The sequence below is a fragment of the Podarcis gaigeae genome (genome assembly GCF_964106915.1).
Source record: "Podarcis gaigeae genome assembly, chromosome: 4".
Lineage (NCBI taxonomy): Eukaryota > Metazoa > Chordata > Lepidosauria > Squamata > Lacertidae > Podarcis > Podarcis gaigeae.
Window position 1 is genome coordinate 8,529,023 of NC_139677.1, and position 24,180 is coordinate 8,553,202.

A 24,180-nucleotide genomic window follows, 5' to 3' on the forward strand; every position below is an offset into this window, starting at 1 on the left:
TAATGACTGCAATAGGTCTTACAGGAAAAAGCAAGGGGTGAGAAGGTGAAAAATGGCTTTGTCATGTATAATGAGATAAGAATCCAATGTCTTTGTTCAGACCAGGTCTCTCCATGGTTTTAAGTTTGGTAATAAGTTGCAATTCAGCAGCTTCTCTTTCCAAAGATGTCATCATATGGTTTGGTTTAAAATATCTCTCTACAACAACAGGCAGGCTGTTGTTGTAGAGAGATCCAGACTGTTATCCATCTATGAAAAGGAAGCGGGGGAGGATAAATATGGGAAAACATTGGAAAGCTGTGTTTAATTCAGACATATTGGCTGTATAATCACAGTTTTACAAGTAATGATAATGGCTGTATGGCGAGGGGGGGCAGCATTGATAGCAGAAGATTTCCACATGGACAGCAAAGCCCCCACCTGAATGTCTGTTGAATTCTTCTATTCTGGCATACTTTGTTGGCAAGGGGGGCTTTGTTCTTTTGCTTCACAGATGGTAACGGAAAAAGAACTGAAGGCTCTACAAGACATTTCACAGAGACACTTCTGACAGGTGATCAAATCACCGAAGGCTTCTCCCTGCAAAACAAAGTTCAGATGCGATGTGACAGCGTGAACATACCTTTCTGTGTGTTGACATTCATTTTAATAATAGAAAAATGCAAGCAGGATTTTGCGACAATGACAACAACTACCATAGGAAAGAAACAAAGAAAAAGTATACTCCTTCATGTTTTCAATGCAGAACTTCTCATCAATTAATCTGTTTCTTTAACTTGGGAATGACTGTTTTAACCAGATACCTTTTAACTTTCAATAGCATGAGCAGAAAGTCATGTGCTAAGGCTAAGGGAACCTTGCTCTCACTTCAAAAAAAGAAGGAAATGATCCTCTTTAGGATGGGATTATAAATGTTGGTGAAGATGCTATTAATGGTGTTAACATGAGAGCTTCCTACTAAATCATGTCCTTGATACTGGGAGCTAAACACATAAACAACGTTTCAAGGCTCCTGTCACTCAGAGGCACATTTCTGCAGTGCATAAGCACACCTGTCACTTCGAGATGTATACAGATGTTTTTTAATGCAAATAACATGCTCATTTTTAACTGTGAATTGTCCAAAAGTGTCTCAGCAATGGCATCAATATTTCATAAAAATTGTAATCTTAATCTTGTTGCAGTTTGGAGAAATAGATTGCAAACATACACTATCTTCCCATTCTGATATATACTAAATTCAAATCTCAGCCTTCCCCGTAATTCATTGTGAAGCACCATGAGTGTCATCTAATCTAATCTGTATATCCCAGAACACATTTTTCCCCTGAATATATGGAAAGCCATTAGTGACAAAAGTCTTAATATGATGAGTTGACCAATACCAACTTGATATGAGTTGTGACAAAGTTTATGATTTAAGTGTTAACTATCTCAATTATTTTATATTTAGATAGATATAGATGAATAGGGACTGCATGTGCATGCAGAAGTAAGCCCCTCTCAGCTCAGTGGGTCTCACTGCTGATCTATGTTCTGCAGAATGAAGGGGGCTTTATATGTTACTTGAGATGCCTGAGAGCCATTTTTGCGTTGTTAGTCTGTCATGGCCTAACTCTCTTCACTTAGCACAGAGAGGGTTGCTGAAGCTTCCCAGGTGATATCTACAAAACTGCAACCCCACAAGAAGCTTTGATGGAGGAAAGAAAATGAGGCCTTACTTCCTTACCACATGAAGCTGAGGGTAATGTTGAAAACAAATCAATGGAATCCCCCTGGACTTCAATATCCACACACTGAGTCTTTCACATGCATGTAAAGTGTTCCTCCATCACACGGATGATGGAGTAACTCATGTGCTCATTAGTTTCAATGCTTATAAGTTATTTCTTTAAAAAAATTATATCTTGCCTTTCCACTGGTTTATTCAAAATGGCTAACGAAACCAGTCTGCCATAAGTCAATGCAAAGTGATTGTTGTAAAGAAAAGAATTTTACAATGCCAACAGTCATAAAAATCTGACAGAAAATGAGGACTGACTTTAGAGTCTGTTGCTGACAAGTGATGCAGTCTTTAATTCACTGAAATAAATGAGGGAAACCATTTTGCAAAGACATGCAGTGGAGAGCATACCAGAGCTCCAGGTGTAAAGGTTTGAATCCAGTGTCTCTCAGGTCAGGATATTTGTTGTGGCATGCTTAGATTGTCAATTAAAATGGTTATTCATTGACTTGAATGGTAGCATTCTACCCTGAAAAAGAATTAAAGACTACCTTGTTATATGCTAGAATATTTTTGAATAAGAAAATGGCAAAGCATTTGCAACAAACAGATGGAAGATATGGGAGTAATTGGAAATATTTATTGAGTTTGTTTTCTGAACGCAATGTAGTACCATTTTTTTTAAAAAAAGGACTCTTTTAAAGTAAATAATATATGTTAATACTGTACATGCATCATATTCCACATTAATTAGGGATTTTTCTCCATCAGGCCCCATGAAGCAGTTGAAGTAGCAATGTCAACAACAGTTAATATGATTAAAACTGCATTCCTAATAAGATGTGTATCCCAACTTGTATTAATGTTTATTTTAAAATGCTTTTGTGTTGTTTTGCCATCTGTTTCTTGCTTTTTATGGTACCTAAATTCTACAGTCACAAGACCCAAGGGAGATTCCTTTTCCTAACGATATAACTTACACTCAGATGTTCATTCACAGTTATGCTTTAACAGGATGTATCTAAGTGGGGAAATGTTCCTGGAGTTTTAAAACATAAACCTCTTGATGAACATGCAAATTGTAGTATCCTTTCTAGACAAAATGAGTCTTATAAATGTCCTTGTCACAGAGTTTAAAAAAAGAGAAAGGAAGAAACGATCAGCATTGTCAAAAGTAACATTTTTTATTTATGTAAAAATCTTACTAAAACTACAGCTAAGCTGCGTTTGAATTATGACTTTCAAATCACCTTTTGGAGAATGCTGAAATCAATTAAACAATAAGTATATTCTCATTTACAAAAGAAATCAATCAGCTGTCATTTTTGATTGATTATACTTGGATAGAGTGCTGTTTAATCTATGAATTTATTACACATTATTCTACTACTATAAAAACAGCATGTGGATTAGGAATGAGAGGTCTCACAGTAAATGGGGAAAGAATTTTTCTTCCCTTTTGAAGTCTTGGTTGAGGCAAGCAACCATCTGCTCTTGATTTAGGTGGGTTAAATCTATTCAGCATCAAACTATATAACTTTCTATTAAAGGTCATGGAAATAAGTATTACCAAATATTATTCTATCAAAAGACATGCCCATGTTACAGTGTTTAGCTATCATTGTAGAATTTGTCTACAGGGATATGGAGCGAAACACATACATTTACCAGTAAGGATTAACTATGTGGATCAGTAATTGTATTTATGAGATAAATATCCATTATTTCCGATTCATCAATACGGTAGTTCAGCTCAGCAAAGGAGCTGGCAACTGTGATTTCTTAAACTGTGACCCTCATCTCAAAAACCACCTCCTATACCACATGACAAACCATTTTTGAAACTTAGGGGACTTTTAAAATCAGTTTGTAATACGTCACCATGGGATACTGAAGGGTAATACATCAAGTGTAGGAATGTGTGTCCTGCATACAGGCCAATTTGCATCCCATAATTAACAGTGCTGCCCACCACATATTTTATTTTATTTTATTTTTTATTTCATAAAATGTAAACACTGCTTGATTGTTAAAAATAAATAAACAAAACTCAAAGTGCTTTACAAAAAAGTCCACCAGTTTGCTGAACAGGGACATCAGCTAACTCTTCCCCCCTCTACATTATCCATTTAAAGCAGTATCATACCATTTTAAATAGCCATGGTTTCCCATGGCAAAGAATCACTGGTCCTGTTGTTTCCTAAGGGTGCTGAAAGCTATTAGGCAACTCTTATTCCCCTCCCTGAGCTACAATTTCAAGAGTGTTTTCACAATCAATCCCTTGACAAAGAGAACTCTGAGAATTGCATCTCTGTGGGTGGGATAACCGCATTATGGTTAGTGGCCATAATCCCAAAGAGTTAGGCACTGTTAAGAAAACTAAAGCTTAAGGGGGTGAAATCCAAAGGTGTCCATTTAGCAGTTGAATGCACTATTGATGTTTCACAACCTTAACCTGTTGCAGGATCTTAGCCAGACCCAGTTGAATAGAGCATACGCAGACTTCCAGAAGCAATCAGTTGCAGGCTGGTAGGATGAAGCAGGAAAAAGACACTGCTACCAGTAACTTGGTTACTTAGAGGTGTTTATTATTTACAGCAGACTCACAAGTTACTATATACAGGATACAGACACGGATCTTAACTCTCTCACTGAACAAACGCCAAACGACTCTCAGAACACACACTATCCAACCAACTAACCAACAAGGAAGGTCATGAGTCATCATGCCTATGTGGAGACCTCAGCCAATAGCAGAGTTGTATCCAAGGTCCCATATCTCTAGGCAGAATAACTCCCTCTTCTCAGTCTTCTTGGCCTTTGGTCAACTCCTTAATTGCTTCTGTGGAAAGTTGCATCAGATTGCACATAGTCAAAAATCCCAACATGCACACCATTGGTGGAAGGGCCTGCAGCCCCAGCCCCCAGAAAAATCCATGGACAATCCTCCGGAGCAGATTTGTAGGGGGCACAAGGTATATGCAGGTTGAAGTTTTGTTGCGTGGAAGTAAGTCCACTTTCATGATATTGGATGCCACCATGGGTGTTTTTAATATATGTTTTATTAATTTTACTTATGTATTTATTAAGAAAACATGTACTGTATACCCTAGGGGGTCTTTCTTCAAATAGCCCTAGTCAACAAGAGAAGTTAAAACAGGAACTGAACAATTTGGCAAAACAGCAATACATGCTACTCAATTAGGCAGCCATAGCTTCATATATCCATGTTATAATGGTTAGCTGCTAGAGAGCTTCCCTGCTTTATGAAAGACACAGTAAATAAATAGCTTAAATAAATGAATGAATCATAACTGCTACATGATCTAAGGCTTTCGTCCAAACTCTGCTTATGTGGTGCTATGGGGTAGGGGGGATGAATTAAGCAAAGTCATTCTTCTGCTTGCTGTGTGGTGAACCTGGCAGACAGCCTGAAAATGGGTCATTTCAAGGACATGGTGGGGTCAGCTCAGGATCCCCCCAAAGCAACTGCTCTATTCCAAACTTAAAAATGGAAAGCATAATGCTGGTGGTCAGCAAAAGAGGTTTAAAGACTCTTTGACGGCAAATCAAAAAGAATGTGGTATAAACACTGACAATTGGGAAACACTGGCCTGCGAGCGTTCCAATTGGAGAACAGCTTTTACCAAAGGCATCATGGACTTTGAAGACGCTCAAACTCAGAATGAAAGGGAGAAACATGCCAAGAAGGTGGAATGTTTGACAAACCCTCACTGTGATCAACTAACCCACCCCCACCCCCCGGAAACCTATGCCCCCACTGTGTAAGGCTGTGTGAAGGCTGTGGCTCCAGAATTGGTCTCCACAGTCACTTACGGACTCACTGTTAAGACTGTGTTCATGGAAGACAATCTTACTCGACTACAAGTGATTGAAGAAGAAGAAGAAGATAAAACCAAAACTCTTTCTGAGTCATTGAAATTTAGTTATTTATTCTATTTATATCCTGCCTTTCCTGTAGTGAGCTCACAACAATGTATATGTTCCTTTCTCCCCATTTTATCCTCACAGAAACCCTGTAAGGTAGGTTAGAGCAGTAGTAGACTTTGGACTTTAAAATTTCAGCAACACCCTGTGCAACACCAAAATTTGGCACCCCCTGCCTCTTGCTTTCCATTGTTTGAAATTATTTCGGTGACTCCTGCAGTACTCTTTCAGCTTGACGCCCAGTGCAGGCAACCTGCCCACACTCCCTTAAATTCACCTCTAAGTTAGAGCAAGAGACTAAGAGAACTTAAATTTTGGCCAGATTGTTTGCTACAGTCATTGGTAAAGCACAGTAAATTCCATATGTCCTGCACAATTCGAGGGCTAAGTGGTTAGGCTCTCATTCTAGTTATTGTGAGGGTAGCCAATATAATTTTTGAACTTCATGACAGCTCCATTGCTTTTAGCACTATGAAACGACCATCTTCTGGGTGAGTTCATTTAGAAATGTTCTTTCATCTAGGCTCACAAAGTCAAAGCTTTTCCTGTCATCCCTTTATGACATGCTGACCAGAAATGAAAGATACCGAGGAAGAAAATTAGGTACAAATAAAAGTTAGTTGGATGAGTGGGTTTTCAGATAAATGTTAGCAAGAGTGTATGAGTGTCCTATCATAAATTTGACAGTGATTATAGTAAGATTGAGTTTCCCAGAAATGGATTTTGTTTAGTGAATGTTTAAGGATGGGGCACTTAACACACTTTGAAATATTTCAGGAATTCTACCTGTTTTCAGAAATATTTGAGAAATATGGCCCAATTATGATAATAGAGGAGCCAACACAGCGCCTTTCAGATTTTGCCAGACTACCACTCCCATCACTCCAGGCCATTCGCCATGTTGTCTGGGGCTGATGGGAGTGGAGTCTTGTTATAAACTCAAACAAAAAAGCAATAAGTCCGTAGCAGGGGCCTCCATCCAACTTAACCCTCTGATGCCCAGGGCAAGTGTACCCGACTGCCCCCTCACTTCTGCACAGTCCTGCCTGGAGTGCACTGCATTGGTTACCCCAGAAATTGTCTCCCCAGTCCAAAAAGCTCTGCCCCCTCAGGACATTTTGCTGCCTGATGCAGAGCCCAAATGATTACCCCCTCACCCCTGCTATGGCCAACACTTTAATAAGCCTTCCCGTGCCATTCAAGCACCAGTTACTGCAATCATGTTCCACTGCCACCACGCACACAAACACACACCATGTTGCCACCTGAAACAAGTTGCACTGACATGGCCAGCCCTGCTGACAAGAGGAAATGTTAATGCAAACAGGTGCTGTGTGCGGACAAGCCCAATTCTGCAGCTGGACCAAGGCTCCGTCACGGGTCTATTTCACCCAGGAAACCACATGTGTAGTATTTACATTTGCACCTAATGAGTATGGCAACTGAAGAAACTGTTTCACGGGCCATCCTTAAGATTTGCAGTCCTGGGAAATTATAAGTTGCCCTGGGTGCAGAGGTGAAAAGGAAAGTTATTTGTGCTGGAACTAAATAACCAAATTTCAGGCAAATGCTTGCAGCTGTAAGGGCAAGCAAATTCATCATGCCTCCAAAACCATCCTCACACAGAAGGCGAGTATAGGGGTCTTCCTGCACCTCTTTGAGACGAGTTGTCTCAAAGGCAGCCTGTGCCTGCCCTGGTCCTAAAACCCTGAGCTGCAGGTCTCAGGAGCCACCTATCACCTGCAAGGTGCTTAAGGAGGTCACCAAGCTGGCCTGTTTCCATCCATGGACCTACCTGCCAAAGGGACCAGTCATACCAATTGACCTGTTTAACAAGCCATCGTCCCATTCCATGCAGTTTGGAGCAGACAATAAGGCTGTCCTGTCTAAGCCAAACAGCCAGCTGGCCAAAAATTCTGACTTGGTCCAAAGCTGCCTTGAGGATCATTTGAACAGCAGGCTGTAACTCTTCTCACTCAATAAGTTATAAGGATGAGATTTACCAACACATCAACCAACGTGGTGTGATGAACAAGAGGCTTTGTCTGTGCTGCTGACGCAGCTGACATGGGAGGCCAATATGTCAGTACTGATGTTAAAAGCTGACGTGCCAGCATAATTATGTTATTGGTGGTCAAATTGATTCTGTATTTAAATATTTTTGTCATTCTTCAGAATCAATGCATATGCTTACCCAGGGATATAATACCCTGAAGGATCTCTTGTTCCTCAAAAACGTTATAGATCCTGCTGATATTTTATGCTAGGCATAATTTGGATAGTGGCTCATTACTGAGATGTTTAAATTCGAAACTCATGTGAGATACGGGTTTTTCTCCTTAGCTGAAGTTCCTGAGGCTTTTTGAGGCCAAAACCCAAAAGAGTTTGATAAAACTAGTGAATGCTTGGAGGACATCTCTCCTTGTCCCCCTTGGGGAGCAAGTTTCGTGGCATAGGGCGGTATATAAATTCAATAAATCATCATCATCATCCAAGGAATTCTGAGGGAAGCTCAAGTGACTTCGATATAATGGAACATGTCAGTTACACTCACAAAACACACACAAGATAAGGTCCTTCATATCAATTAAGCACAAGCCAAATGATTGCGCGTCGAGGTCCCCAAGACACCCCCCCCCCAAAGAAAAACACAATTGACACTTAATTTTTGTTTAAGGTTTTTGGCATAATTTTGGCCACAACTTTATTCAAATTACAGCAATGTGAGTGGTTGCTTAGCCATTGGTAGCACTAACTGCCCCCGCATGGGGACAGCTCTGACATTCGCACCCCCTGCGAAGTCAGGAAGGGTAAGTCACCTGGGGAGAGAGACGGGACTGGGAATCATGCCTCATCTCTCCCCAGAATGCTCCCAGGGGCTTGCGTGGCCCTAGCCCCTTGCCAGGGGGTTTCGGACAAAAGCATGGGGAGCCCCTGGGTTCCTTTAATGGAAAACCCTTGAAGCAGCAGCAGCAGCATTTTGGAGGGGCAGGCACAGCCAAATCCATACCCCTCCACCAACCAATTCCAAGACCAATGCCTAACCACAAACCTTACAAGTTGTGACGATTTGCTACACAGTAGGCAAAAACCAAGTGGCACACACTAATCAGCCAAATGGACAAAATTCCTACCGGGCCCCTGCCCCAAAGCAGACGACCCCATGACAGGCCAAGGTCAAGCAAACAGCCTAAAATTAGGGAAGGGAGGGCGGGTGATCCGAAGTAAGCAGCGAAAAGAGGAAGTTCATCACTGCGAGCATTGTATTTAACAAATAGGGCTGTCAATCAACAAATGGCAACATCTAGATTGCCCCAGTAACAGCCCGCCCCTGCTTAAAGGATGGCCAAACCATTTGCCTAGCAACAGTGAGGTGTCTCGTCAGCCCCGCCCGCAACCTGTGCTCTCCATGAGGGAGAACACACTATTCCAGAATACTTAGGAAGGAGTATTTTAAGGGAAAATATATTTAAGCTGCAATCATAACTCAATTTACCAGGGATAGGTAAGGCACGTTTAATTCATCAGGACTTAGTTCTGCGTAGACATTTTTAAAAGTATTAAATGCACCTATTAATGCATTGATTTCTTTAAAAATTGAAGATTAATGTGGAAATGAAGTGGGCTTGTGAGTGAACTTGTGAGGTGATGTGGACTGGAAATAAAATGATTTGCAGACCCCTTCTAGAGGCAGATTTCCCCCCCCCCCCCCATCCACTACATATACATACAGCAAAGCCATACTATTCATAATGACTGATCTGTGAAATGTTTCTGGAAAGAAGAAGGGAACATCAAATTGGGAGGAATATCTATCCCAAAAGTAAACATTGTGCTTAATGTGTATTTGTAGCAGGTCTTCTGTACATTTTGTTTAGACAAAATATACAACAGAGAACAATTAACTTAAAAGGATCGTGCTTTTGTGGAAAGGACGATTATCAGAGGAGAATGCAACTAAGGAAATGTTTTGCAGATGTACTGCATTTAAATTAATAAAATCTCATTAGGTTTTATGTTTGCCAATAATGGCTGGAAAAGTTACCATACATTGTAGGAACAATTACCCAAATCTTCACTGTCTCATTAGGTTTGTCATACTGTTTTCATTATAATATATTAGAACTTGCAAGTGAGCCTTCAGTAATGACATATTGTTCCAATTCGCCTTTCAGCAGGCTCTAAGATATTTTAGTATTTGTGTTATAAGCCAGCAGGTGTCTTCACTTTGCTCCCCCCAACCAGTTTTATACACAGACTTCCAGACTTAGAAAGGAATGTAAAAGGGCTTTCAACAGTCACATAAAAATGAGTCTGATTAGAGTAAAGCAATACACACTATTTTTATGTTCTGGTGGTAATTCAAAGCACTAAAAATGTGCACCTTGGTTGTACGTCTCTATTTCTGTGTTTTCTTACAGAAAGCACTATTTAATGGGCATGAACCATGTGGTACAAAAAGTTTTCAGATTTGCATAACAAGTAAAAATTCTGATTTGAATATCTGAGGAGCTGTGGACTTCAGTGAGAATGATCATCACTCTTTGAGCTACTAAAGTTAAACATTCAAATGAATCATATTTAAAAGTGCTTGAATGGTTCCAATGAACCATAGGTAGTGCTGTACTGAATTCAAATAACAATGTGAGTTTACTAAATGTGGGTGATCTTGCATGCCCAATCTTGGAATTTTCTACTTGAAATCCATCAATTAAATGTGCTTTGAATCAGGATGCACTTTTAAAAAAACAAAGAAACCTTTCTAATCATTTAGAAAATCCAAAAATTTCAAAAGCACCGTTCCTACAGGGCAAAAACAAAGACTTTGCAAATCATTTTGAATAATTGCTTCCATCACTGCATTTTTTAAAATAATGTTTCAAGGCCAACCAGGGCTTCCCCAAGCATAGAGGCAGTACGTAGAAAACAGTTGCCTAAGGTAGCCGACTAACTGGCTGTCCAGGATGATCTGGAAAATCCTATAGGGTGGGAATGATCAACTGGAAGTCTGGGAGCTAGATTTAGCCTAAAGGTATTACATATCTGGCAAGCCTTCCAAATTTTAATCAAGGGTATGGTAAAATGTTTGCATGCAAGGGAAAAGAATATTTTCAAGTTGCATGCAATAGGAATCATTCACATATTTTTATTAAACCTTTGTGGGATTTCAAATGCCATGCCAACTATGCACTCTGTGTGTGTGTTTTCTGTAGATGTGAAGCTCTTGCTGCATGGTGGTGCAAACTTTATTATACAGGTGGGTAGAAAGATTGATTTCCAAGCCATGTCACCTTTTGCATGCATTCCATTCCATTCCATTTCAACATAAGGGGGATGGGGGATGGGGGGAGAGAGAGAAAAAGAGAAAGAGAACATAGCAGCACTGGGTTATTTGAGAATTATGAAAGCCAGGGAACAACTGCATTACAGCTTCCACATTCATCCAGGAGATACAAATCAGATCAGTTCATATTGGAATCGGCAAAAACTAAATTTCTGTCTCATGGATCACTGTCCAGAGAATAGTGTAGACCCTGAAAATAAGAAGTTGTCATCTTCACTCTGGGAAAAATATATATTACCTATTGCACACCACTGGGATAACAGTACCTGAGGTGTGAGGTCAATTGCCTGACCCTTTCCTTTCTCTTTACGGAACACCTTCAAGAAGAAACAGTCTTTTCACAAATGCAAAGGCACAAAAGGTACAGGAGCGCCACTTCCACTCAGTTCAGGAGGAGTTTGTACTGACCCTGAAATCAGCATTTCAAACCTTTCTCCTTTAGAGCCAGCTTGTCTGTTACACATTGGTTCACTCACTCCTCCTCCTGTGTGATGGTCATCTTTTCTTGTGCTTATTACTCCCACAATACTCCAGGGCTTCCTAGCTGCTTTTATGTTACAGGATTCCTTAATTTATTTCTTGGTGCTTTGATTTCCCCCCCTCCCCATCTTAATTTGTGCATGGACTTTAATTAATATCTTCCATCACGGTTCACAGATTTGGCAAGCTTTTATTAAGTGGGGGGAATGCAAATTTGCTCACCTAGCAAAATTTCATACAATTTCTCTCCTAGAAAAAAGATCCATTACTACATCCCGCTATAAACTAGAGTTCAAAATATGGAATTCTTTTTTAAAACATTGTAATATGGAATAACACAAATTAAAATGGCTAGCGACCTGTTTTAGTCTTGTTGTTGGATATTTTTCCCCCAAACAAGACTAAATGCGCAAGGTAATCTGGTTCTGCAAATGTTTTGACATTAGGGTGCTCATGTATCATGTCCTACTTTATAGAGAACAGTTTTCTGCTTCAAGGCCTGTTTGAAAGAATATTCCATTTGAAGGGCTCTCTGTTCCAAGTCCAAATAAAGAACCATGAGAAGGGCTTTAGAACAATTCAAGTTACTATTTAATTTGAACCCATGCTACTGAATCATTTGCAGGTTATGGTTTTGTCAACTGACTTCCATTTCTGCAACCTATTAAACATATTTCTGTTAATCACACTTTTCAGAAGTCTGTGTGTGTGTGTGTGTGTGTGTGTGTGTGTGTGTGTGTGTGTGTTTGACAGAGAGGAGGGAAAGAGAAAGTAAAAAAGGTGGGGGAAGGACTACAAAAGACTACAAAAACATTAAATAAATGAAATTGCTTGTAGCTGATAGTGAGTTACAAGTTCTGGAGACTATAGGACAGAACTGTGATATAACTCATGGTAGCCTCTGGAGCCAGTAAGTTATGGGATGTTCAAATATACGAGAAAGCCTGTAAGTTACTGGAGTCTATATCATTACTTCATTATAGCTAGGGACATATGAAATGGCTGAAATTCAGTTCACACTCTTCCACATCAATCATACAGCTTACCAAATGAGAGCAAATCGGATTTTGTACCAGTCTGGGTGTTGGTACCACTTTATCTATGGGAGAGAGAAAAGCTGAATTTTGTTTTCTTTGTTCTCGTGAATATGATGGGTTTAAGTTTGAAATAATGGGCAATTCTTCCAGCAGATGTAGAAATGTCTGGTTTTAAATATGACTGTGTTTAACTGGTATATATTAATCTTGAAGGGAATCACCTGCCCCATCTCCTTCTGCACAATAAAATACAACTCTTCTTTTTATTTATAAGCCAGAGAAATCTTAAATCCAATTTTGAGTTAAGTTTACATCAACCCAACATCACCAGGCCAAGGATGGGCTGTGCAACTGCTGGAAATCTGAAGAGGACGAAGGGGTCCATGTGGATGCCTGCTCCTGCCATGTTGGCTGCATAAATCTGAATGACCGACATCAGTGTACATTGCCTCCTCCCTCATCCAGCCACATGTTGCCCTGCCTACGAGCAGCATTGGCACTGACCATGGGAGCAACAGTGTATATCCATTGTGGCTTTGCCCTTCAAAATACAGTGGTACCTCTGGTTGCAGACTTAATTCGTTCTGGAGGTCCGTTCTTAACCTGAAACCATTCTTAACCTGAGGTATAGTACCACTTTTAGCTAATGGGGCCTCCCGCTGCCCCCACGGGGCTGCCGTGCGATTTCTGTTCTAATCCTGAGTTAAAGTTCTTAACCCAGGTACTACTTCCGAGTTAGCGGAGTCTGTAACCCGAAGTGTTTGTAACCCGAGGTACCACTGTACAGAAATGAATCTGGGCCCTGCTCACTGTGTACCCAATGTGTATACGATATATACACATTGTATTCATTGGAATTAGTTCCTGAGCACAAAACACATTTTATGAAACAGCTTTGTTTTAACCCACGTTTTCAAAAAAAATAATAAAAAAATGATATATTTTTTTTAAGATGGCCTCTTATGATTACTCAGCACTGAACCCGAACTAAGTTTCCCAATTCTGTATTTGTTCCAGGGAGAAGCTGCCATCATTTACTGTTTTGCCCATTTCCATCTCATGGGACAGAAATGTTTAGTGGAGCAAAGTTGACCAGTATATCGAATTTAAGCAGGGGCTGTGGGCAGCTCTACCTAAATGCCACCCCAGAGCACATGTTCTCTATCTCAAGAGTCCCTTCAGGGGACTTCTTTGCATTTGTTGACCATGCAAAGGCAGAAGCCAAAGTATCTAGTACTTATGCAGGCCTGGCCTGTCAAGAGACTTCTACTGCTTCCCAATGATGCCCACTGCTCTTCCCTTCAGGGTCTGAAGAAGACTCTGGGGCCTCAGCGCACTCACACTGTGGTAGCTCATAATGGCAGGCCCCGCCTCTTCATGTAACACAGTCCAACATTTCTGATTCAACAATGCTCAATGCTTAGCCTTTATATACTTGCTCCCATTAGAGATAAAACAAGAATTCAAAGCAGGGATAGTTGTTGCACAAGCAGTTGTGGTTCTGATTGTTCTGTCACTTTAATAGCATATATTCAACAGAAAGGGGAAAGGCACAAGGGGAGGGAATGGATTATTGATAATGTATATCAATGTTTTATGTATACCACTTAGCGATTTTTTAAAATAATAAAGAGCATTATACATTACAAATTGTGCAATGTTATGTCTATGTATGAATCAGGACCAGGGCAATCTAACCCAGTGTTCAGCAAGTGTTTATTACATTGCGTTTTACCAATTTTGTATTTTTAACATTTAACACAACATTTTTGTGTTTCTCTATTCAGTCTGTGGCTGCCTTTAGTGGTGTGGTCTTTTATCTGTATACCGCTGTTTTTAGGGTGGGTGGGTGTTTGGTTGTTTGTTATACTTGGTTTTAGTGTTTTTGCAAGTTGCTTTGAATCACTTTTGTGAGGAAAGCAACAGAATAATACAAAATGTGTACCTGGGTACACAAATAGCATACATGTTATGTTTGCATGTACAGTCTGTGTACTCTATAGAAATAAATGGTGCATGCAAACAAGTACACCCTCTGCACATGCACAGAGACAGCTTGTACCTGTGGTCAGCATAATGTGTGAACAAACCTGTAGGATTTGGAGACTCAAATTCAAATCTCCACTTATCCATGAAGCTCACTGGGTGACCTTGGGCCAATCTCTCTCTCTCTCTCAGCATAACCTACTCACGGGGTTGTTGTTAGAATAAAATAATGGGAGTGACCCTCACAACCCTCCCAGATCTCCTTGGAGAAAAGGCAGGGGGGAAATACAGCTAATAAAATCACAATTGATAAATTTTACCATTGTGATATTACCTATCCAAGCTCATTTGCAGTGGGCTAATTCTCTTTCTCATGAGCCCCACACATCAAGAATGAATTGATGGGGAAAACATATTTGTTTATGAAACACCCAAATATTTTATTGGTCTCCATGAGCATACATGATTGTGTGACTTTCATATTGCTCAGTTCACGTTGTCTTTTAACTACATTTATTACATTATATTTTACTAATTTTGTGCTTTATGTGTATTTTCAACCTCCCTGTTTGTTTTTCTGTCCTCTTGTTAATTTCTCGCTTTTCTAGAGGTGAACATCATATGATTTACTTTGCTTACTTCGCAGTTAATCAACTGCTGGAAACACACAGCACAATTTGTTTCCACCAGATTGTACTTGTGAAGTATGTTTGGAATGTTTTCTTAATTTACAGCATATTTTTTCTTTATCTTCTTTCCTGGGTGGCGGTCTGGCATGTTCAAGTTGCTCTCTCTGCACATATAAATCCTTTCTCAAATGCCTTTTTTCTAATATATATTGCTTTTGGTATGTCGCTTTACAGGAAAACTCCTGGATGTCTTTTAATTCTGGGTAATACCAAATCATTCCACTCTGTTTGCTGCCTCTGAAACGTTTAATCAACACAGGTTGGGTTTTTTTCTTCTTCCTCTGATGTAGTAGTCAGACTTCATTAAAAAATTATGAGCCATACAATTCGTAACAGGCTTCACTTGAGTTTAAGAAACCCTAAATCTAAACCATAGTCTCCCAAAGATGTTGCAGAATGTGTTCAAAAGGGTAATGGACATTCCCAGCTTCACTTGCAGATATAAGGGATTGAACCTGGGAGGTTACCAGAGGTTAGACGACAAAAAAATTAGGCCACAGATGGCAAAATTTCAGCTATCCCTGCCCAGACAAAGGTGCTGATGGGCCACCGATCTAGGGATCCACCCACTAACAGTCTTATCGAGGCAAGAAAATGGTCCATCACATCCACTGCCTCACCTGCAGATGTAAAGGAGAGGCAGAGGGCTGTGTCGTCAGCATATTGTTGACAACACACTCCAAAACTCCAGATGATCCCACTCAGCGGTTTCATGCAGATGTTAAACAGCATAGGGGATAAAACTGAACCCTAAGGAACCCTACATGGAAGGCTCCACAAGGCCAAAAAGTACTCCTCAGGCATCACCCTCTAGAAACGACCATCCAAGCAGGATCAGAACCACTGCAAAGTGGTGCCACCCCTAACTTGGAGAGCTGCTCCGGAAGACTACCATGGTTTATGGTATTGAAACCCACTAAGAGCTCAAGGAGAATTAAGAAGGAAATACTGTATTTCCCCTGTCTTTCTCCTGACAGAGGTCGTCATACAGGGTGACCAAAGCAACTTCTGTGCCAAAACTGGGTCCAAACCCTGATTGAAGTTCATCTAGAAAATCATTTTCCTCCAAGGGAACCTGGAACTGGTCTGCAACCAACCACTCCAGAGCCTTACCCAAGAAGGGGAGAATGGCAACTGGTTAATACTTAGGTGAAGGTCTCTCCCACCACTCCACCTGCTACTGTTGGAAGGGTTTTAAAGAGTTTAGGATAGGATTTGGAGAGGGGGCACAAAGTTTGCAGAAGAATCTTAAGAGAGGACCCCAAAACAGCCTGATGAGAACTGAGCATTCTCATTTGTCACAGAATGCTAGATTTCACTTGAAGGGGGAGGATAGAACATCCTGAAAATGGAATGGCCAGCTGAAACCCCACACTCTCTCCCTCATAAAGCCTGAGAACAATTGACATGTGTTCTGAGCTCATCACACTCTGAGTTTCCCTGTAGTTGCTCCATGTAGTTGGATGTTGATGGTACAAAGTGGAGACTCAGTAAGTGAGTTTCACTGGACAGGATGAGAAAAAACAGTCTCCCATCATCTTTAGGCCTTCCATAAAATGCTTAAGTTTGATGCAGCACAAATTTCAAGATCTAACCTCCTATAAAGTCGTGCATACTGTGTGATGCAGGTTCTCAAGCTCTTTAGGCCTAAGATACCTGACTGATATTTTGCTTTGGGAATGCCTAGCCTCTCATCTGGGCACAATGTTCTGTTCAAAATCAGCAGCTCAGTGGAAATTGCCCAGTACATCGTATCAAAACAGAGCAGATAATTTCAAGCTCAGCAAACAGTGGATCGCACCTACTGAACCATGAACGTTAAAAACAAATGTAAACAGAAATTGAGGGAGGCGATGAAAACGATTTAGATATTATTTAAGTCGCCTTCGCCTAATGGAAGCTCAAGTCTGGGTCCCAATATGGCCCAATTATATTATAGGCTGGCACCCCCCGCCCCCCATTTCCAAACTGCTGTTTTCCATCATGCCACTGTGGCCTTCCTAGTTCCCGTTGTGCAGGCCAACATCAGCTACTATTAAGGACTTTTCATGCGTGTAAAATAATATGATTTCACAATGATTACATATTCACTCTACAGCTGGCTGAGTTTTTACATCTCCATTTGTCATTGACTATTGTGTCCAATTAAATGATTAGCTTTTAAAAACTGCGGCACATTATGAGAGTGAACTTGTGTTCCATTGCACTGAGTGATGCAGAAACAAACTCATTACAGCATGTAATTCACCCATATTAAATAACAAACAGATGGCTGCTGTAAATGAGAGCTGTTTTTTCTCTTCAAAAGTGCCAGGGAAAAGGTGTTTTTATTTATCTTTGTTCCCAGCTTCTTTCTGTTTTCTTGACAAGTGGGCAGCTGGCTGCTGAGGTTTTCAATTGGTGCAGAAGAATGAAAAGCCGGCTTCCATTAATTTCCCCATAAAATAACTCTTTGAATCATTCCCGTTATAAATGCATGTGCAGTAGCAAGCTGCTGCTTGATTAATTCACTTATTATGAAGATTTCATCTTTTATAAGAGGGCCTGCAGGTAATTTATCTTGTTTAGTAAGATTAGAAAAATGTAATTATCTTGATACCTTTGGACCCCTCTCATTTTAATTGTGTTCCCATAAATTTCAAACATAAAGATGGAATTTCATTTCTTTCTCCCTTTTTTTGGAGCACAAATGTTCCAACATGTGGTCGAAAAATGCATTCCAAGATGTGCAATAAAAAGTTACAAATTCAAATACATTTGATTTGAACCATTAGAATAATCTACAGGAACAGCATCCACCAATCATATCCTTGTGGTTCCCATGTCACAGGTGGCGTTGACTACAGGGAACAGAGATTCTAAAGATATACAATTTTTATCAGTCATGCCTGTCTCTGGAGGAAAGTGAAATCGGCTTTATTTTCACAACTCAAATTAATGTTGCAGGTTGTCTTCTGCTTGGCCATCAGTGCGTACGCCCAGCTGTTGGTGTGCATCTGCTAAGCTAGTTCTGAAGGCTTCCTCCTTCTCCTCCTTCAATATAATGTTTATGATGGATCCATTCCTTGATTCTAGCTAAGACTTCAAAATACCCTGGCTGCAGGCTAGTCATCCCTGTCTTCTGCTAGAAAAGGAAGGGAAAACACACCCTAGGAAGGATCACTTCTGCCAGACAGAAGTGGAGGTGTTAAAATTATACAAGTTTTGTTGGCCATTGAAAGCTTGACACTCATCATATAAAGAGCTCATATGAGCCTTTTGCCCCCAAATCAAATGGTGTCCCCCCACCTCACCCCATCTTACTTGAGATTACCTATTTGTAAGCAGAATATCTTTCTCCCGTTTTTTTCTGTTCTCACACTGTAGCTGAATGGCATGCACAAATTTAAATGACTGGGGCTGTGCTACTAGAAAATGAGATTGATTTATGAATAAGCATACCTCAAGGGTATGTTGCACTTTGCCCCTGTATTGAAAACAGAGTGTTGTGGATGTGAAATATACTCAGAGTCGCAAAGTGATTTCATGCTCTTTATTCAGCTCATAGTGGTGAGGAGGAATGAATGAAAGTCCCCTCAAAGTATCTGCTTTATATACATTATTTACACAATAGGCTGCACATGATTGGCTAATTCCGGAATTCTACTGTAAGCCAATCAGGTTGTGGATTCACTGCTATCTGGAGCATGATTGGGTGGTTCCTGCTAACCAATCATACTGCTGCATTGTTCTAGGACCAATCAGACTGCTGCCTTTTGGAGCCTATTGTTCTAGGACCAATCAGACTGCTGCAGTTTGGATCCTATTCAACTCAGTACATAACAGGATGCTTGAAAGAGTAAGTTATGACAGACCCCTATGCTGTGTTTTTGTTAAAAATATGCTAAGAAAATTATTTGTAGGGACTTGAACTACTTAGAGTGTTACACCTCTCTCTAAGAACATGCTGAAACATGAAGGACAACACCCTCAGATTCAGAGCTTAGTGGAAGAAAGAAAATTGATGTGTGGATTTCTTTCTCTTCTGTGGGTATAAACAAGTAGACCTGGCTCCAAAGAAAGTAAGGGCAGATACTAGTCAGAAAGAACAGGCCTCTGAGTGACCCAGACGCTCTTATTGGATGCAAGAAACATGATCTGGCTAATTTCTATGAAAATGCAGGGATGCTTTCGGGGGTGGTCCAGGAGGCTCAAGTCACTGGTCTTTTGTACCAAGCCTTGGATCTTCTACCTTTTCAAAAAGTTTGAAAAGTTTTTGTTTGTTTGTTTGTTTCTACAGTGGTACCTCAGGGTAAGTACTTAATTCGTTCCGGAGGTCCGTACATATCCTGAAACTGTTCTTAACCTCAAGCACCACTTTAGCTAATGGGGCCTCCTGCTGCCACCGCGCCACCGGAGCCGATTTCTGTTCTTATCCTGAAGCAAAGTTCTTAACCTGAACCACTATTTCTGGGTTAGCGGAGAGTGTAACCTGAAGTGTCTGTAACCTGAAGCGTATGTAACCTGAGGTACCACTGTAAATCACTTTTGCTAACAAGGTGCTTTCAGGGCTGGAGTCAGATGCAGCACAGAGTCAGTTGTCAGTGAAGTTACCTCTTTATTCAAGGAAACGGCAAACGACTCAGCAACACTTCCCAGCAGGTCTTGCCCCCACAGAGCAGTTGCCAGGACTGAAGGTCCCTGCTTCCCTTCCCTCCTCTCCCAGATGTTTCCCAAGCAGTCTCAAACTATTTCTGCCCATCTCTGACCTCTGTTCCTCCCTCCTTGTTATCTTGCACTTTCTTGGAGATCGGGGGGTAGGGAAAATTGTTGCAGCAGGAGAAGACGATTCCCGGGATGCTTCAGAATCTCTTGAGCTCCCTCCTCTGCTTCAGCCTTGGAGTCTGAACTGCTCCCTGCCACAGGTTCCTCCTGTTCACTAAATCCTCTTGTCCCTTCAGTATCTACCACCTCCTCCCAATCTTCCCTCTCTGACCTCTCCTCCGTGTCCCACTACCAATCCCAGATTTCTGAGCCTTCCTCCTCTGGGATTTCCCTTGGGGGTTCCCCGGCTGGCGCTTCCCACCACTCCTCATCATCCAGCCAAACTCTGACAGGTGGCTGGACGCACTACAAAATGCAAGGCTGGTGACATCTAGCCACCACTATAATTTGACCAGAAGTATCTAGGCATATGGGACGCGGGTGGCGCTGTGGGTTAAACCACAGAGCCTAGGACTTGCTGATCAGAAGGTCAGTGGTTCGAATCCCCGCAACAGGGTGAGCTCCTGTTGCTTGGTCCCAGCTTCTGCCAACCTAGCAGTTCGAAAGCACGTCAAAGTGCAAGTAGATAAATAGGTACCGCTCCAGCGGGAAGGTAAACGGTGTTTTCGTGCACTGTTCTGGTTCACCAGAAGTGGCTTAGTCATGCTGGACACATGACCCAGAAGCTGTACACCGGCTCCCTCGGCCTATAGAGCGAAATGAGCACGCAACCCCAGAGTCAGTCATGACTGGACCTAATGGTCAGGGGTCCCTTTACCTTTATCTTTATCTAGGCATATAGATTAGCATATGCAAAACTGTGTCACGTGCCTGTGCCCCGAGTCCCTAAAGTACGGTAACTAGCAATGCTCAGTCAAAGAAGGGCAGCTGGTCTTTCTTCAGTTCCCTCCTTTGGATAGAGCCAAGTGGTGCTGCACACCTGCAGGTGTGGGGCCCAGTGGTTGGTGTGGAGAAGGAGGAGTCGGAGCAGTTGAAGCATGTGCTGGTGCCGCCAAGACCAGGCCGGCATCTGCAGAGCAGCATGGGGTGATGGTGGAGGACGATGGGGTGTGCTGCGGATCCGTTTCTGAACCGAAGGCAGAGGTTGGTGGGGGTGTGATTTGGGGCTGAAGGCTGACATGGTTGCAGCTCTTGGAGCCCAGTTGCCTTAGGAAAAACTCAGCAGCCTGCCCAGAGTGGAGGTGACTTTGGGGGACAACTTCTTGACATGTTCCTTTACAGATTTCTGAGGTGATTTTTTTACATCTCCTGGGCCCAGTGCAGAGGAGCCAGTCATCCTGACCTAAATCTGCCAATGGTATGTCTCTGAATACCAGTTCCTGGAAAGCTCAGGGGGGCAGAGTGCTGGTGCACCCAGGTCCTGTTTACTGGCTTCTCACAGACATCTGGGTGGCTGTTGTGAGAACAGGATGGTGGACTAGATGAGCCCTTAGCCTGGTCAAGCAGAGCTCTTCTTATGTCCTTATGCAATGTCATTCACAGGGAAGAAGCTACAGTTCTGATATTTACAGCAAAACTTCCAAATAAGCAGACCAAAAAAATTTGCCAACCCTAATAAGTAGCAAGCAGCAAATATTCTAAATATGTGCAGTTTCACAGTTTTGGTCTCTGAACTACCAGCTCTCAGCTTAGCTTGCCTCACAGGTTTTCCAGGAGGCATGAAAGCAGCCTTTGCCTTTCTGTGAAACAGGGAAGAGGCTTTGACACAGTTGCCTCAAAGTATTGTCTCCAGTGCTGTGGAGCTCAGATGGCTGCCTGGTTTTCTGGAAAATAAATAAATCCACAACTGGGTGAAGTGGTTCTGACAGCGGCATAAAATCTAGACATCTGCCTATGGACTAAGCTCTCTTTGCAAATTCTGCCCACATGCTCAGTCAGAGAATGAGCAGGGAGCCGAGCTGCATGGACCAGTTCCAGCACCTGGCTTCCATGTGTACAGCACAAATATCTGTAGCAGGGAGACCTTCATGCACACGGAACTGTGTGTGCCAAGCCGGCTGCACAGTTGGGAATGCCAAAGGCCCAAAGAAGGGATGCATACCTGCTGTTTTGCTTAAACTTTGCACAATGCACAACGAAGCTACTAACTCGGTGCAAGAATATTTCATGATGCCAAGAAACCATATCAACTTCTTCTTCTATCATCATCATCATCATCATCATCATCATCGTGTAGTCAAACAGTACATTCAACCATTGTCATTATAACTTTACTAGGCTGTGAAAACATTAATAGTAAAGGAAAACTGTAAATTGAGGAAGGCACTAAACTAATAAAAGAGTACAGATGGCTGGAACACTTCAAGTCAGGTGAGAATAGCAATTGTAACTAACCATGATGCAAGAGACCTTTGTCAGCAACTGTATACCTGAATACTGGAAAGCTGAGTAGCTCATTAGGCAGATTGACGAGTAGCCTAATGACCTTGCAACAACTCTGGACTGTAGCTCCGCATCAGCCACACATAATGCAGGATTGGTTTTCTCTAAGGCTTGTGTGTGCCAGGTGCAGTGGGAAATTCAGCCAGGAGCACAAAACAGTTATTGCTATAGAGTAAAATACTGGAGAGCAGGTACGTGGCCAATTTCTACCAAGCTGAAATTGGAGAAAAATCTATTTACAGTAGTACCTCGGTTTACATGCGCTTCAGGTTACATACGCTTCAGGTTACAGACTCCGCTAACGCAGAAATAGTGCCTTGGGTTAAGAACTTTGCTTCAGGATAAGAACAGAAATTGGGCTCCGGCGGCGCAGCGGCAACAGGAGGCCCCATTAGCTAAAGTGGTCTTCAGGTTAAGAACAGATTCGGGTTAAGAACAGACCTCCGGAACCAATTAAATACTTAACCCGAGGTACCACTGTATCTCTGAATGTTATCCCTCCTTCAGAAAATAATTCATGTACCATTTTTCTGACTGTTAAGTTTCACTAATTGTCAGAATGCACTGCTGATTGCAGTGCTACTCAATCCTATGCACTCTTACCTGGGAACAAGCCCCAGTGAATGTAAGGGGATTTGATTCCATCTAAACATGCATAGGATTGCTTTCAAAACCCTAGGGTAATAATAATAATAATAATAATAATAATAATAATAATAATAATAATAATAATAATTTATTTATTTATTTATACCCCACCCATCTGGCTGGGTTTCCCCAGACACTCTGGGCGGCTTCCAACAAAAGATTAAAAATACATTAAAACATCAGTCATTAAAGAGGGCTGCCTTCAGATGTCTTCTAAAAGTCAGATAGTTGTTTATCCCCTTGACATCTGATGGGAGGGCATTCCACAGGGCGGGTGCCACTACCGAGAAGGCCCTCTGCCTGGTTCCCTGTAACCTCACATCTTGCATTGAGCGAACTGCCAGAAGGCCCTCAGTGCTGGATTTCAGTGTCTGGGTTGAACAATGGGGGTGGAGACACTCCTTCAGGTATGCTGAAGAACAGAGTGAAATAGAGTGAAATTTCCTGCACATGGGAAAGAGAAAGCAGAGACCTATCAGTTGTAATGAACTTTAAAGAAAGTGTGGCACTATGAACCCCAAATAATATCAGGAGCTATCACTGACAAGGTGATGCTGAAATTGATGTGCCAGGCATGCTAAGTAATAGTAATTGGATGTTCTATGGCCTGACTATGAGTTTCTTGGTCTCTTTCTTCTCGGACAGAAGTTATCTTTGCCATAAAAGGTACAGAGTAAAATTCACCAACCTGCCCCCCCCATATTTTTTGATCCAAACTCTCTTTATCCCTGACCATTGGCCATACTGACCAGAGTTAATGGGAGAGAAGTGCAACGTGAAGCATGTTTCTCTCTTCATGCATATACAAAGTTGCCACCATAGTTTCCAACTAGTAACCCCAGAGCAGAAATGAAGGTTTCTCCCTTGATCCACTATCTGCTCCCTGGAATCTCATCCCTTAGTGCCTGTGACACTGATTTTAAATATTTTCGATTACAATTGCATTTCATTTTACTTTATTCTTAATCCCAATCTTGTTGTAAACAAAGAAACAACCTGCCTTGGCTCTGAATATTAACTACATTTAATTCTGTAAATTGCCCTCTGATAACACAAAGTATTTAGAACTCATTTGAAACCTATTCAATGGTAAGAGTTCATTTTTGTAGAAGGGCTAAGTCGTTTTATGGAGTTCTTTGAAATTTTAGAAGTTTCCTCAAGCCACAGCTCCTTCCACCC

At 41.5% G+C, this 24,180-nt stretch overlaps 1 long non-coding RNA gene across 1 annotated transcript in view; it reads right to left on the minus strand.

Annotated features, from left to right (window-relative positions):
* Window positions 1–337: 337 nt before the first annotated feature.
* The window catches only part of LOC310842680, a 25,277-nt gene continuing 1,434 nt past the window's right edge, over window positions 338–24,180 (minus strand). Inside the window, exons 2-3 of the long non-coding RNA XR_014563298.1 lie at window positions 2,135–2,252; window positions 338–579 (exon numbers count right to left, since the gene is read on the minus strand). This is a non-coding gene — a long non-coding RNA (uncharacterized lncRNA). The remainder of the gene's footprint in view (window positions 580–2,134; window positions 2,253–24,180) is intronic.